General features: G+C 36.0%; 1 non-coding gene across 1 annotated transcript; it reads right to left on the reverse strand.

Annotated features, from left to right (window-relative positions):
* Nucleotides 1-312: 312 nt before the first annotated feature.
* Nucleotides 313-419, reverse strand: LOC145168251 (small nucleolar RNA R71). The gene has a single exon (XR_013741818.1). It is a non-coding gene; the product is annotated as a small nucleolar RNA R71 (small nucleolar RNA).
* Nucleotides 420-15,924: the final 15,505 nt, after the last annotated feature.

Consider the following 15,924-nt stretch of genomic DNA (forward strand, 5'->3'; position numbering starts at 1 on the left):
GTACAACCATCGATACCTGCCACTGCCACATTCGAGCTGAAGGGACATATCCTCACTGCACTAAAGGATATTCCATTTTATGGGAAGGATCATGAGGATGCATTTAAGCATCTAGATGAAGTCAACGACATTGCTGACTATTTCAATGTCCCGAATGTTAACAGAGACACCATCTTACTAAGGATGCTACCAGTCACTTTCAAAGGAGCTGCAAAAGACTGGTTGAAAGCACTTCTTCCTGGTACAATTACTACTTGGGCTCAAATGAGTGAGCACTTTCTAGATCAGTTTTGCTCACCTTCCAAGATAGCTAAACTCAAGAAGGCAATAGCCAACTTTGAGCAACAACCGGGGGAGTCATTATACGAAGCTTGGGAGCGCTACAAAGGGTTATTAAGGAATTGTCCTCAACATGACCTAAACATCCAACAAGAGATGTCTATTTTCTATGATGGAGTCAATGTTATGACAAGACAACTCCTTGACTCTCAAGGGCCATTGAAAAAGAAGAATCCAAGGGAGGTCAAGGAGTTAATTGAAGAATTCGCAAGACACTCTCGAGAGTACCACAATCCAAGACAAGATGGAGTAAAAGGCAGTGGGGGTGCACAATCTGAAGAGATAGTTGCTATGATGGCGATGTTGAATACTATGGACCGGAGATTGACCCAAATGGACCAATCAATTCATGCAATAAGGGTTGGATGTGAAAGGTGTAGTGGGCCACACTTGACTAAGGATTACCATTTGGATGAACATGGGAACAAGAAGGCTCAAGTTTGCTACTCAAGTGGGGACAAGTATGATGAAGATTGGAGAAAACCAAAGAAAGAGTGGCTGCCTTACGATGAGTACAAGAGGCAAAAAGAAGAAAAATATAAGCAGACAGGGCGAGGCTTCTATCAAAAAGAGCAACCACCAGCCGAAAAGAAAGTAGACTTGGAAAACATGTTGACCCGATTTATGGAAGCATCCGAGAGAAGACATGATGATACTGATGCAGTGCTAAAGGAACACATGAACATGATGAAAGAACAGCACAAAATGATGATTGACCAGCAAGCTTCATTAAAGAATCATCAAGCATCAATCAATAATCTAGAAGTCCAAGTCGGTCAACTCACTACTTTGGTGACTAATAAATTATCTTCACAACTTCCCGAAAAGAAAGCTCAACCTCATGTTATGGCTATTGATACTGAAGAAGAGGCAATCTCTGAATTTTTGGAGCCATTAGAAGTGGAACCAACACAGTCCGATCCAAAGCCGAAGAAACCGAAACTAGAAAATGAAGAATCTGCTGGAATACCCAGTTCACGTCGTGAGCTCGCTATGCTCACGTCGTGGACCCGGTCTGAACAGAAAAATTCCATATCTGTTCCAACTTATAATCCGCCTTTGCCATTCCCGTCCCGAGCTAGTCTTAGTCCACTGGAAAGGGAACATCTGGAGTTTATTCAACAAATAAAGGGTATTCCTATTAATACTCCTTTTGTTGATTCACTTTCAAAAATTCCAAAATACGAGAAGTTCCTACAAGATTTAATAGATACTCGACATGAGTTAAAGAAAAATTCTAAGGTCATTCTTAGTGAACAAAGCTCAAGAGCTGTATTGGGAGAGTTACCTAAGAAGATGGGAGATCCCGGACGCCTCACTCTTCCATGTGAGTTTGGTAACAATTTGAAGACTTAGCTTTAGCCGATTCCGGGGCTAGCATACATTTGATGCCTTTTTCGTTCTACCAAAAGCTAAATATTCAGAAAATGAAGGCAACAAAAATGACCATCCACATGGCCAATCGTTCGGTGACGCATCCAATAGGAATTATAGAAGACATCCTTGTTAAAATTGGGAAGTTTGTTTTCCCAGTTGATTTTGTAATTATGGATATGAAAGAGGATGCAAATATCCCAATCATTCTTGGTCGCCCTTTACTAAATACTGCTGGCGCTCTAGTTGATGTTCGTGAATCTAAGCTTACATTGAGGGTTGGTGATGATAAGGAAGATTTTGGAATACAAGATGGATTTCAAGGATATGATGTTAAAGGTGAAGTGTTCAACATTGATGAAGATGATGATGAGCTTGCAGAATTAGAGAAGCTTATGGAAGAAGAAATCAAAACAATTCAACAAGTCAAACGCACCAAACCAAGAGCATCCGTTCCGTTTTTCGTTGAAGTCATTGCCTATACAAAACCAACATCTTTGATAAGTGAGGAAAGTGATGAAATGTCGAGTGATGAAGAAGAAGTTACATCAAAGGTGACTAGTCCAGTGGTGAAGGAAGAAAAGGATGCTATGGAGCTTAAATGTGAAGACAATTTAGAGACTAAAGGGATAAAACGCAAGCTCGATGGAGACGAAGTCAAGGCTAAAAAGGAGAATTCTAAAAAGGCGTATATTCGTCGAGTTCAAGCTTACAAGAGACGTTTCAAGGAGCAAAAGATTCAGGTGGTGGACTCTTCTGATGATTCAACCAAGGAGGCACGGAGTCCAGCTCAAGACTCCTCAAAAAGAAGCGCTTCTCGGGAGGCAACCCGAGTTTGGTTTGCGTTTTTTTTTTCTTTTTAGTTTTTGCGTTTTTAGTTTTAGGGAAATCGATCATATCATCCAAATCACTTTAAACATAACATAACACTGAGTGTGGAGTCCCTAAAAATTAAGTGGTAATAATTAAAAATTCTAGTTAATAGACAAATTTGGAGTTTATAATTAATGATCAGACAGTATTCACGATGTGAATCATTATGATTCACGACGTGAGTCCAGGTTGAAACGGACAATATTAGTCTAGACCACTCCATGTTGCAGTCCTATATAATTAAATGGCCCAATTCTGTATCCCAGATCGGACTCACGACGTGAACAGGTAACAATTCACGACGTGAATTTTGAACAATACGGGACCACAGCTTAAAGACAGAACCCATTTGACCTAGTTCATTTCTTTATCTCCCACGAAGTGAACGTGTTCCCTCTGGTCCCCATTTTCGCAATTGCGGCCGACATTCCTCCCATTTTCTTCTTGTGCTTACGTGATTCACCATTTTAGGTAATTTAACCATCCTTTTATTGTTTATTGCTAATTTATTTACTAGATTTAGGGGTTAGGGTTTGCATTCCACTTGATATTAAAAATCGATACCCTAAACTTGTGAATTTCTTGCTGCATGTGTTTGTAATGAGTTTGAAATCGCCCTAGGAGTAAACCCCATTGACATTGTTGGCCCGATTTGATTTCTGCCTTGACCGATTCTGACTCCGATTCCGAACTCACGACGTGAATTCGTAGGAACTCACGACGTGAATCCTGAGCACTTGCAGTTTCAGATTCTGTTTAATACTAATCTTTTGGGATGTTTTTGTTGGTTTTCTCTTATGTTTATTTTTGCAGAAATGGCTCCCAGAAGAGAAGTTCCGACAGGGGTGGCACGTTTGCACCCATTTTATGCTTTTCCAACCACCTTGCCACGAGACATTTTCACACATTGCAACAACAGGCTAGGGTGGTTGTACAACAGGGAATTTGCTGTTGCCCCTACAATCAATTGGGCAAGGTTGAGGGAGGTCGGAATCTTTGATAGGCTGTCTCCATTTCTCACAAAAATATTTTTGGGAATTGGGTTTTCGTTCACTTGCAAGGGCTGGCTTAATCTATTCGGTATCCAAGAAAGGGTATATAAGGAATTGTGTGTGGAATTCTTTGCAACAGTGGTATTCCATGAGAATGTCCACGACCCTACATTCCCGCAAGCCTTAGTGTTTAGTCTTGGGGGTGAATATCGTGAGTGCAACTTGATTGAGTTTTCCTGGAGGATGGGGTTATACATGGCCCAGGAAGCTATGACTCCAGAATTTACTATGTTTTTGAGGGAGGCGGTTCGAGACTATGAAAATGGGGCCTCGGGGATCGAATTGTGGAACAACATTGCATCCAGAATATTCAATTTCAGAGTATCACCCGAAAGCAGCATCAGATTCCCCATTCACCATTTGATACACCGATTCATTACTTTCTCCATCAATCATAAACGCCATGGGGATAAGGTCACGAAGCAAAATATGTTCTTTTTATGGTGCATCTTACAGCCGGGCGTGTGTTGCAACATTCCTTATTTTTTGGCCCGCTACTTGGCGGATTCTGCTAGGAGTTCCCTCCCCGGAAGCCCTATCTGTGGAGGCCATTTCATCACTCGACTGGCCCGTTCTTATGGCTTAATCGTTCCCGCCATTACCCGCTCGTTGACTTGCATGGAGGGTAATGAGTTTATAATGGGATACTTGGAGACAATGAGGGTTGTTAGGAATTATGGGTCTCATTGGGGTGTTTTGGCATCAGATGATGAGGGTGGTGATCAGTCGGGGGAACAACCCGAGAAGCAACCACAACCACGGCCAAGGCAAAGGAATGTGAGAGGGTGCGGTGAACGAGGACAACCGGTGCACCAACAAGCACCCAGTAGCGGACCCAACTTTAGGGTGATATGGTCGGGTATTTCGATCAACTTTTGTTAAGTGTCAATTGGATTGGAGGGACTGTAGAAAATCTAGTACAACATTTGCATGTGGAGCAACCTCCTCACCTGGGGTATCATTACCTAATTTGCCCCAGGTGGAGTGAGTATCGAGGTCAAGGGGGAAATGGAGCCGGTACAAGTGGAGCACGTGATGAAGAAGATGACGATTGATTTCCTATTTAGTTTTTATTTTAATTTTATTTGGTTTGGATTTTTGTGGTTTTGAACTTGTTATGGTTTGTAAGACTTTTAAACTATTATGTTACTTTTAGTTGTCTTTTGGTGGCTTTATTTCAGAATTGCTATGGAGTCTCGGAAAGGAAGGTCAAGAGTCGTGTTCGTCTAGACGAGTGTCGTTAGAGTCTAAGAAGTTAAGAGTCAAGACCCACAATTTTAAATAAGTGTGGGGTGAGTCAAGAGAGAGGATAAGTGTAGAGAAGAGTCATAAAATCATATGCTAGCAACGTCTTAATAAATTAAGACATTTGTTTGAAGTTAAGAGGTGAAGACAGAACAGTTTTCTGTATGTCTAGTACTCACGTCGTGACTCCCTACAATTCATGTCGTGAGTCCAGTTTTCACGGGTTTCTACTTTCCACTTTTCCTCGATTTCACGACGTGGTCCTTCTTATGATTCACGACGTGAATCATGTAGATCACAAAGATGAAGCCCATTGATGCATTTTACCACATGGGTCACCACTTTTCTTCTTGGGATTGTTATGAAGATTATTTTGGCTCGGTTTCTTTACCATTTAATGTGGCGTATGCTTTCCCATATTATTCTTCTTGCTTGGCGATTTCCACCACCTTTGTTGAAGTTTGGAGTCTCGATTCCATGTTTTATTGACGCTTATTACATCTTTCGCGAGATCAACATCCACGTTCATATTTTGAAGAAGTTCCACATTCGAGATGCGCATTTTGTCCACACTTATGGAGTTCGATCACGCCACTATCCCAGGGGAGTCTGTTCCTTTTTCTCCCTTTTTATTGCTTTTAATTTAGTTTATGCATACAATGAGGGCATTGTATGTAATAAGTGTGGGGTAGGAGGTCGAAAAAGTAAATTAGCAAATTGCTAGAAATCTTAGGGAATTTAAAAATTTTCATGGGTTTGAAATAATAATCTAATATTAGTTCTAGTAATAATAATTTGAACTTAAGTTGCTAGTGTTGCATTGGGATGATCTGATAAAGGCTCAAATGTTTAGTTGAGCCAATATACGTTATAGTGCATTTGTGGCCTCCCTTATTCTAGTGAAATCATGGGACAAAAACACAACCTCGCTTAGTTTGAGGGATGCGATATGTTTAGCAGCCTAAACCTGAAATGTATCCAGGAAAATTAATATCCTTAACCAATAAGGGTTGAAGTAAAGCGCCCCTGCTTAAGCATGTAGGTTTTTGAGTGATATAAAAAAGTGAGTACATGTAAAAAAAAGAGAGAGAGAAATTACCAAAAAGTGAAAAATTGAAGAATTTTTGGAGCATAAAAGTATCAAAGTATGAAGATCAAAGATCGAAAATTCTGAAGTTTCAAAAGTTGAAGATATCAAAATCAAACATAAAAGTTGGTGAATTCAAAGAAATCAAAGATCAAAATATGAAGAAGTGAAGAATTCAAGAGCTCCGTATTGTGGTATCTTCTAAAAGTTGTAATTCTCTAGTTTATGTATGATTTGGTAGCTTTACAAAAATACCTTGAGGTTAGAAAGTTTTCTGAGGATGGATTCGGAGGGTTGCATAAAATGAGCATTGTTCGAAAGAAGTGGGCGAGTGTTTATGAGGATTGTGAGTATTTAGAATTCAGGGGGGTTACTTAGGGAAATTTTAGACACAAATGCATGCGTTGAGGTCTTGGCATAATGGTTGAGTCTGAGTTGGATTGTTCTATGTAATGATGGTGATCAAGGTTTGAATTAATAATTAGATTTGCTTGAGGGCAAGCAAAGCACAAGTGTGGGGTATTTTGATATTGCCATATTTATACATATTTTTAGGTAATATTTATCTACATTTTTATTAATATTTTGGTTATTTGCATAGAATAATGGTACTTATAAGGATAAATTGTTATTTGCAGCCAAAATAGAAGCATTCTCGAAGATAGGGACTGAAACTGACAATATTTGGAACTTTGGAGGCTTGAAGGGAAGAAGGATGAAAACTCAGCAAAAAACGTACTCACGATGTGAATAGTTCATGATTCACGACGTGAGCAGAGTATTCTAGAAGATATGCATCCGGGTGAAAGAGTCCTTGTCGAATACGGAAAACTCGCATTCATGACGTGAATCCTTATGGTTCACGACGTGACCTCGAAAAAAGGAGATATGATAAATTCTCTTGCTCATTACGACTGGGAGAACTTTTGGCTAGAGAAAAGGGGTCCAGAAGACGAATTTCAGCAGAAGAAAAGTCTTGGAAAAAGGTTTTCAACACCAAAAGAGTAGAGGTTCATAATTAGTTTAATTGTTGATACTTGAACATGTTTTATACTTTGATTTGTTTTTGTTTACTTGCTACTATGAGTAGCTGAATCTAGCAACTCTTTTTTAGCTAGATGAAGCTTCTGACATATGGTTTAGTTTAATGACTATTGGATGTGTTAGTTGGTAATTTGCTTGTGTTCGATTTGTTACTACCTAGCATGTTAATATTTGTTTCTTTAGTTGCTTGAATTCATGTTCTGTGTAGTTAGTGAACATTAAACTGCATGAACTTGTTAACCTAGTGAATTAGTGAACACTAAATTGCTAGAGCTAGGATCGACCAAAATCTTAGATAGTAATTAAAGTAAACAAATTTAGCTGTGCTAGAGAACATAAATTATGACCATAATGGTGTTTGCATAATAAATCTTACATAGCATACCTATAATCTATAACTGGTTCTATGTTTGATTGTATGTGACCATGCATAGTTTTACATGAATTAGTCAAATATTAGTAAATTTGGACTTAAATTGCTAATAATATAATATTTGGTGACCAACTTGATAATCCATAATTGTTAGTTAACCATAAGGAAGAAGTGGATTCAAACTAAACAGGAGTGTTTTTAGTAATTGATTGAATTTGAGTAAAGTTCGTCTGATCTTGTAAAATCAGATAAAACCCTTTTAAGCTGTTAATAATTAGGTTAATTTAGTAGTAAGTAGATTAATTAGTTAACACCGTTCCCTGTGATCGACACCCAACTTACCCAATTATTCTATAATTCGACTAGGTACACTGCCTAGGTGCATTTTAGTTAGTTAAGTTAGTTAGGTTATAAATTATAAAATTAGTGGGTACTTTTGTGCACATCAACAGAACTCATTACTTCATGAACAAAATCTGGGTCCCTAAATTTGGGGGATTCAGAGAAGTAGTTATGAATGAAGCCCACAAGACGCGATATTCCATCCATCCGGGTTCGGATAAGATGTACCTAGACATAAAACACCAATATTGGTGGCCGAATATGAAAGCAGAAATTGCCACTTACATGGGCAAGTGTCTCACTTGCGCCAAAGTGAAAGTGGAATACCAAAAGCCCTTGGGACTATTACAACAACCAGCAATACCCGAGTGGAAATGGGAAAGGATTACCATGGACTTCATAACCAAATTACCAAATACAGCAGACGGATTGGATGCTATCTGGGTAATCGTCGATAGGTTAACAAAATCCGCTCATTTCCTACCAATAAAAGAATCCTACAAGATGGAAAAGCCGACGCGAATCTACATCAAGGAGATCGTAAGACTTCATGGAGTACCGATGTCTATTATCTCGGATCGAGATAGTAGATTCACTTCAAGATTTTGGCAATCTCTTCAGAATGCAATGGGAACACAGCTTGATATGAGCACTGCTTACCACCCTCAGACCGATGGCCAAAGCGAACGAACCATCCAAACACTCGAAGACATGCTCCGAGCTTGTGTGATTGATTTCGACAAGTGATGGGATACCCACTTGCCCTTGGTTGAATTCTTATACAACAACAGTTATCACACGAGCATCAAGGTTGCTCCTTTTGAGGCTCTTTATGGTCGTAAATGCCGATCGCCTCTATGCTGGGCTGAGGTGGGTGACACCCAACTAGCGAAAGGACAATCACCAGGCAACACTCTCACAGGGCCAGAGATCATTCGGGAAACGACCGAAAAGATAGTCCAAATCAAAGCCCGACTTCAAGCATCGCGAGACCGACAGAATAGCTATGCTGAAAAACAGCGAAAGCCTCTGGAATTTCAAGTCGGAGATCGGGTTCTATTGAAAGTTTCTCCCTGGAAAGGGATGATCCGCTCTGGGAAACGGGGGAAACTGAACCCGCGATATATTGGATCGTTCGAGATTCTTGCCCGGATTGGTCCAGTGGTTTATAAGCTGCAGTTACCTGATGAGCTCAGCAATGTACACCCCGTGTTCCACGTCTCGAATTTGAAGAAGTGCTTATCTGATGAAACCCTTGTCATTCCCTTAGAAGAAATCGAAATAAATGAGAATCTCTTGTTCGTCGAAGAACTAGTCGAGATAATGGATAAGGAAGTGAAGCGTACGAAGCAGAGTCACATTCCGATTGTGAAGGTTCGATGGAACGCCAAGCGTGGACCGGTGTTCACATAGGAACGCGAAGACCAGATGAAGCATAACTACCCTCACCTATTCTCTCATTCATGAAACTATCCTTCGAAAGAATTTCGGGACGAAATTCCCTCTAAAGGGTGGATGATGTCACAACTAGCATTTTAGCTAGGAGATTCTATTCTCATGTAATCATTCAACTATTGTAAAGCATGTACCCTAACTGAATATCACTCAATGCTCATTCAAATACATCTCTCATGTTCAACTAAGGGTTGGAAACCCTAGAAATCCCGGTTCAAATTTATTATGAACTAGGATCCTCTTATTGGATCTTTTGGGCCAATAAATCTTCAATTAGACTATTTTGGGCTTAGAAACCCTAATTGGATTCTAAATGGACCAAATTCATAAATCTATAACATTTTGGTCCATTTGGGTCTAGGATGATTCATCCTAACCCTAATGGGCCTTATTGGGCCATAAATGAATTAATTAGCCCTAATGGGCCATAAACCTATTCCTTTATACTATATTGGGCCGTGAATCAACTTAAGATCCCAATGGGCCAAAAAATATTATTAAGCTTCATAAATTTGAGCAAGACAAGAAAAAGGAGCCCAAAACCATCTCATCCTCCTTCCTCTTAGCTCATCCTCGGCCCATATATTTACTTAAACAAAAAAAGGAAAAAAAGGGATTATCCTCCCTTGACACCTCATTGTTGCATGGTGGATTTCCATGCAACATAACCTCAAATCTCTCTCCTCTTCCCCCTTCTTCTACTCACGACCGAGACACCCACCACCCACCTCCATTTTCTCATTTCAAGCTACTTCAAAACACTCTCTAGAACTCCTCCTTCTTCCATCAAAAATTTCGAGATTTGTGGGTGCTTTCAAGAGGATTCTTCACAAATATCATCATCCTTGGTAAGTTTTTGCTTAGATCCATGGTTTAGTTTCTTGATTTCTTCAAAAATCTCCTCTTAACTCATGCCATTTCGTGATCTTGCTTCTTAGAACCCATCTAAGCCCAAAAACCTCTCAAGGAGCTTGCTAGGGTCGAGAATCACATCATCTTCTTCCATTCCTTCTCCAAACCGAGAACAACACAGCAAAGTGAGTGCATACCCCCTTGTTTTTGGTTTTATCTTGTTTTGGGGGAGAATACATGTCCCTATGTGTTAGATCTCTGTATTTGTTCATGATATGTGTGTTTCTTGGTTTAAGTTGTGATTAATTGATGAAACACTTTAGATCTCGAAAAGTTCCAACCAAAAGTTGTGATATTTGAAATCTGAAACACTTCAAACAACATACTATGTAGTTAGATGGGTTAAACATGTGAAGATTCATAAGAAGTTAAACAAAATCTTGAAAAAAGGCAATTTTTGAACAAATATACAAAAATATGAGGTTTTATGACACTTGCGGTTTTTACAAGGGTTAAAGGAGACATTTCCATTTAAAAATAAGTTTTTATGTGATTCATAAAATCAAAGGGGGCAAAAGTGTAATTTTTCACATAATGGGCCAAAATATGGGCCTTCACGGTTATTGGGCTCAAAATGTAAAAACTGTGGATTTTATGGACTAAAATGTCATTTCGTACAAATTTGAGTAAAAAATGACACTTATTTCAAATTTGGGCCTAAAATGTTATTTATACAAAGTTTGAGTCGAAAAGGTCATTTTTATCCAAAATGGGTCAAAAATGTCATTTTATCTAAAAAGGGGCTGAAAATGTAAAACCTTTTATATTATTGGGCCGAAAACATTCATTTTAAGTCACTTGGGCTAAAAATGTAAATTTTCATGCAATTGGACTAAAGGTGTAAATCTTCATGTTGTTGGGCCTTATTGGTCCATGTACATGTTTAGTGGGCCTTATTAGCCCATATACATGCTTTTGGGTCTAAGTTATGCATTACATGTCCATTGGGCCTTAATGGCCCACATACATGTTAATTGGACCTAAACTATACATTATTGGGCCTTGGTGGGATTTCATACATTTACATGCATAATCGTTGGGTTATCACACATAAAACATATACGTAAAACATTATACAACATAAGACAATATTTCGTGTAATACATTACTCGTGAACAAGTTGAGAATCTAGTGAGACTTGTCGGTTGACACCTTTGAGTGTATGATCGTAGCCTTTAGTTATAACTAGAGTCTTATGGAAGGAGAGCGAAAGTTTGTGCATAGATCTATACGGGATGACACCCTACACCTGAGCTGTTCGCTACAGCTAGACTAGGCCAGTCTAGGGTGACAAAACCTTACCTTAATCAAAATCGGTGCCTGAAAGCGCCAAGACAGGCGAATTAGTCATTATCATGCATGGTTGTAACGGCTCACTTAGAGACTAACTTCATCAAAGATTTCGGTACATTCATACTAATCTTGACGATACTAAAAACATACATACATCCATACATACTTGCCCTCAACTTATGAGCCATAGTTGGGCCTATTTTTGATGTGGAAGCACGCACTATAAACTCTTTTTCTGAATATGACATTTGCCTCGCTCTTTTTAAATCACTTCTCTTCTCAAGTGGATGGTTGTGAAATTCATAAAACTGAAAAACTTTATAATCTGGAGTTCCATACAGATTCAAATATAATCTTTGCTTGACAACCAATAACTCTTGAATTTGAATTTCGTTTCCTCCTAACACCACTTGTACCCAATGTGTCACAAGATTTCTTTTTCTGTTTGCCACCACGATTACATATAACATGTTTCTTCTTTATAATCTTGTTATCAAACCTTGACTGCGTGCTCAGCCTCACATCAAAACCACCAATTTCAGCATACTCAGAATACATTTTGATGGCCAACTTTAATGATTTGAAGATTAAACCTTTAAATGGAATAAGTTGAACAGGTACATATGGCTTGTAGACATGTTCTCCAATTATATCACCACAATATTTCGCATCATCTACTGAACTCGAAGATTCACCACCTAAAAAATATTAAATCTAAATCAATATAATAATGCATGAATAAAACAATCATATATGAATACATGAACTTCATATGAATAAAACAAAAAACAATGTTTATTAATGGATTAATAAAACATTCATATATGAATACATAAAATTCATGAGGATTCAAAATATATAAAATAAACATAACTTATTCATATATGAATAAAACGAAAATACAATTATCACACGTTTATTCATATATGAATAAGACAACAATTTATTCATATTAACATATTCATATGTCAATAAATGATAATCAACAAAATTAAAAAAAACAAAATAATTCAATAACTGATACCTTCAAAAAATAAGTTCTCAACATCTTCTTCTTCACTTTCACACATCGAAGAATACAAATCACCATCAACAACACTAGAATTCGACATATTAAACCAAATGATCTGTATAAATAAACAAAAACAATCTTAATATCAAATATATCTCACAAAAAAAGTCGTAAATATGAAAACCTGGTTAATTTCGAATACATCTCACCTCAACGTACAAAATATCTGAATGAAACTTAAATCAGCTCGATCAGATGATGTAATCAAACTCTCTCAGTTCAGAGTGTAAAAACTACAACGATATATCCGATTGAAAATTAAATCAGCTCTGATTTGAAATAAATATCTCAAACAACATAACAAAAATCCGATGAAACAACTCCAATACATATTTGAAACTTGATAATCTTGATAATGAACTCCGATGAAACAACTCCAAAACGAAAATAATACGCGTAATTCAAAACAAATTATATAAAGCAATAATCTTGATAATGAACTCCGATATATTCGATTCAAACGATATACATACCTGATCAAATTGGAAACTGAATACGAAAAAGAAAACTGAAACACAGATGCGAAACTTCACGATTAATGGAAAAAATACGTATAATTGCTAACGAGTTATATAAAGAAAAAAATCTTGATAATGAATTCCTCATATCCGATTCATACGAGCTAAAAAGATCATCAAATTGGAAACTGATAACAACGAACAAGTAAGTTCTATATAAAAACGTTGCTAATTTACAAATATACCCTTAATGAAAAATGGACACGCGCATTTTTTTAAGGTGAACATGTTACATAAATGATTGACTGAGAATGATTCCCCCATTCTCAACCTTTTTTATTTTCTCAATTGAACTTTCCTCTCTCTCTCTCTCTCTCTCTCTCTATATATATATATATATATATATATATATATATATATATATATATATATATATATATATATATATATATATATATATATATATATATATAGTACTAGGTTATTTTGTTTCCTACATCTATTGTGTGCCCGTAAGCACAATTCTGCACCAATAGATGAATAAAATCAATGATCATGATCTGAGGGTCTACGATATTAGAATAGAGTAACATGTACCATATAATCACTCAAATTTAATTAAAAGGGTATTTTAGACAATTAACTATATTTAAAAAATGAAATTTTCGAAATTAAAGGGATAATTCTGATTTTTTTTTAAAATTAATTCAATTTCAATTCTAATTTAATTTGTAATCATAACCAATTATAACTTATTTTATTCTGATAGAATGAGATTCTATTAGAATTAAATTTTGTTATAATGACATTCTGTTAGAATAACAGTTTATGAAAACTTTTAAGAATACATAAATAAGAAGAAAACATGAATAAGTACATTATGAAACAATATACAAAATCGATTCTTGAACTAATAATATATCAAATAATTATATACTATGATTGTGATATAAAAAGAACATTCTTGAATAATAACAACATTATGAAAGAATAGCAAGTGTAATTCTTAAAAAACAACAACATTCTTAAACTGTGAGTGTGATCAATCTTCAATTCATTCTTCACGTCATTCCTATAAGGTCTTCAAACCATTCCTATCACAAATGCAACAAATGCAACAAAAGCATCAAAATCCAACAAAAAACACCAATTCATTCTGAAAGAATAATGTTGCTAAGATTCATTTTATACATTCTGAAGAAATACATTCTACTATAAGACACTCTTGTTCTCCATATTTTATTTCTTTTCCACATGAATGACAAATCTTCAAAGCCTATAAAAAAAAGAAAAACCATTAAAATCTAACAAAAACACTAATCTATTCTAAAATAATATTATTGATTAGATTTGATTTATAAATTTTGGCATAATACATAAACCACATTCTGCTAAAATACAAACATTATAAAAGAATGGATTTATATAAATAAATTCTGACAGAATACACACAATTCCATTCACACCTCAAGAAGGATTTGTAAAGTGAAACAGGAAAAAATATCCACATATGTTCACAAGAAAATCCATGAATGAGTAAATGTAGACGTATACTTCTGTTTCACCTTATTAGACCCCTATGAATGTAAAAATACAATATACTAATAAAGTTTATATAGAAGTGTGAAGTTTAACAACAAAAATTGCAGCAATCTAGAGTAAATTTAACTTATCGGTTACAAAGAATAACTAGAAGTGTTAAACAGAAGTGTTAAATTGTATGTTTAAGAATAATATACATGAAAAAAAGGAAAACTTACTCAGGTAAAGAGAAGATGTTCTTCAAATATTACAGTTCCAATGAGTAATTGTTGCAGTCAATTGACAAACAACGATTATTTTTCCCAAATCGAATTACAGATCAATCTTGATTCAGCAAACGATTTCATCAATTTATCAGAGAACAATCATTGATCTAAGTTCAACAACATAACTCACTTTCAAATAGAAAATCGATAAATATCAATTTCTCATATCAATGATTTATGATGAAATCAACAATCTCATTGGAATGACAAGCCTGAACAAATCCACAAATCACAAAATGATTTTGAAGAAACGAGATTCGATTGAAGAACATAAAGTCAATTGAATAAATAATAAATCTAGTCAACAATTGACAACATGAGAATCGTGACTCATAAGAGGCTTGAATCGATTACCTAAATAGCGATTTTGGCTTCAAAAATCGATAATCAGTGAATCGATGAAGAATGCCACAAGTGATGAATTAAGATCAGACGAGCAATGATAAACTGAACTTGGTGATGGTGTTGATGCCGATGATGAACGTGTTCGACCACACACATGACTAGGTCAAATATATTTATTTTATTTCCTTAATTGTAGGATTTGAATTAAATGATTTCCTTAATTAAAAGTAAAAAAGGTCCAAAATACCCTTAAATGATTTATTTAATTATTTATTATTTCTTGAATTCTCATTGGTGCATTTAGGTACACAATAGTTGGTAGAAACATTTAAACCTAGCTCTCTCTCTCTCTCTCTCTCTCTATATATATATATATATATATATATATATATATATATATATATATATATATATATATATATATCTCCTATCCTAATAAAAGACTCTAAATTCTGCCACATGTCATCATTTCTACACCCAAATTTGCCACGTGGCATTTTGTTGTTCACCCATTGTTTTGCTTTCCCGCTCACTTTTGAGTCTCAATTATGGTCGATACTATCCCTAGAAATTAGCAAAAATTACTCCATTCTATGTTTCTATCCCGAAAAATCAGCAAAAATATTTTTAATTCCGCTTACTAGCTATCTAAAGGATAGTCTGGTTCTTTTTTATCAAGATCAATCCCATAATTAGCGATTCTAAAATCAAGATATCCGGTTTTTTTCTTTTTCAAATTTCAAACTCACATCGTATCTCTGTGTCTATCTCTCATTCTCTAATGAAAATTCCATCAATGGTACATAATTTATCTCATCACTGCTTCCTATGAAAAGGGTAGCAGAGAAGAAG

Source organism: Lactuca virosa, chromosome 3 (genome assembly GCF_052849685.1).
Source record: "Lactuca virosa cultivar CGN04683 chromosome 3, Lactuca_virosa_CGN04683_v6, whole genome shotgun sequence".
Classification (NCBI taxonomy): Eukaryota; Viridiplantae; Streptophyta; class Magnoliopsida; order Asterales; family Asteraceae; genus Lactuca; species Lactuca virosa.